Source organism: Terrapene carolina, unplaced genomic scaffold (genome assembly GCF_002925995.2).
Source record: "Terrapene carolina triunguis isolate 2854851 unplaced genomic scaffold, T_m_triunguis-2.0 Scaffold96, whole genome shotgun sequence".
Taxonomy (NCBI): Eukaryota; Metazoa; Chordata; order Testudines; family Emydidae; genus Terrapene; species Terrapene triunguis.
The window spans coordinates 38,753,181-38,754,923 of NW_020664447.1; positions in this window are offsets into that span (position 1 = coordinate 38,753,181).

Below are 1,743 nucleotides of genomic sequence, written 5' to 3' on the forward strand. Positions count from 1 at the left end.
TGAGAGTTGAGCTATGGTGGTAGAAAATGACATACATTAATGTTAGAGCTGAGAAGCTAGGTTCCGATCTCAGTTATAGTGGTATCCAGAGTAACTTCAATGTAGTCATTAAAGTTACTCTAGATTTCTTAAAAGCAGTAAAGAGTCCTGTGGCACCTTATAGACTAACAGACGTATTGGAGCATGAGCTTTCTTGGGTGAATACCCACTTTGTCGGATGCATGCCGACGAAGTGGGTATTCACCCACGAAAGCTCATGCTCCAATACGCCTGTTAGTCTATAAGGTGCCACAGGACTCTTTGCTGCTTTTACAGATCCAGACTAACACGGCTACCCCCCTGATTCTAGATTTCTTCTTATTCTGCAGAAGAATCAGTTGCACTAGACTAATTCCAGTAGTAATTCCCACATAATAATCTAGGTGGTGAGATTTTTAAATGTCCTCCTATTGAGCTATACTTAGCTGTCATCTACATTCAGTATTTACCCTGCTATAAAACAATATAATGTTACACACACACACTGCTTTCACCTTCATGACACTCAGATTCCAAGGCAAACTATCAGTCCTGCCAAGAAAGTTTAAATATATATAATGGTCTAAGAATTGTGTTCAAACATTCTGGGAATAGACTATCAAAAGAAGTGTGTGAAATATTATTCTTGATCTGCCACCTAGAGGCAAAGCCTCAAACATCCAGAAAATTAACAAGCCTACAGACTATAACTAAGGCTTTGTCTACACATAAAAATTTTACTGCTTTAGCTATACCAATATAGTTAAAGCAGTACAACTACCCTGGAATAGATGCAATTATGTCAGTATAAAGGATCTTTATATTGGTACAACTATTCCTGTTTGGGGAGGAGAATAAGGCACCTCTATACCAGTATAACACTAGGTGTTGTATTGGTATAACCACTTTGTAAAAAAATTACACCCCTAACCAAAATAATTATACTTGTACAAAACCTGTGACTAGATCTGGCAGAATAGACAGATGCGATCTTTTCTAGTGCTCTAAGCAAAGAACACAATTGCTTACCTCTGACCTCACTTCTCTAAACAACTTTATAACCCACTTGGTCTCTTATTTGTCATTTCTATTTCTAGAATGGGATTCTTGTTTCTGCTCAATTCACTGCAGCTGGTGTCTTAAGAATTCTCAAATACACTCTAGATTCCTTTGGGCTGGTGTGGCGGGGTGACAACTCACTGGCGCAGTGCCTCCTGCTGGTCATCTTGGGAATTAGCTCTTTCCAGCTCAGAGTGCCTTTACAGGCCGGTGGCTCGCCTGCCGCTGGCCCCCATGTCCCTCCTGGACCCCAGTGCCCCTCCACTTCAGGGTTCCGCCCCCAGCAGCAACCCACTATCTCTGGGTCTCCCCTCCCAGGGGAACCCCCCAACCCTCTAGCCCCATCTTGCCTCAGTGGCTACTGCCAGTCATCATGTAGCCCCCGCTCCCTGGGGAAGACTGCAGTCTGTAAACCACTCATCATCAGCAATGGGGTTAGGACCTGCTGCCTTTGCCTATCTCTGGGCTGCCTCTCTGCAGCCCCACTACTCTTTTGTAGGCTTTTAATTAGGCCTGCAACCTGGGGTTTTGCTAGGCTGGAGCTTCCAGCTCCCTCTGCCCTTCCCCAGCACTCACTCCACCCTAGGTATCCTCCTCAGCTCCCAGGCAGCCAGGTCCTTCTCTCTCAAAAAGCTAGAGAGAGAAAATGTCTCTCAATTGCTGGCC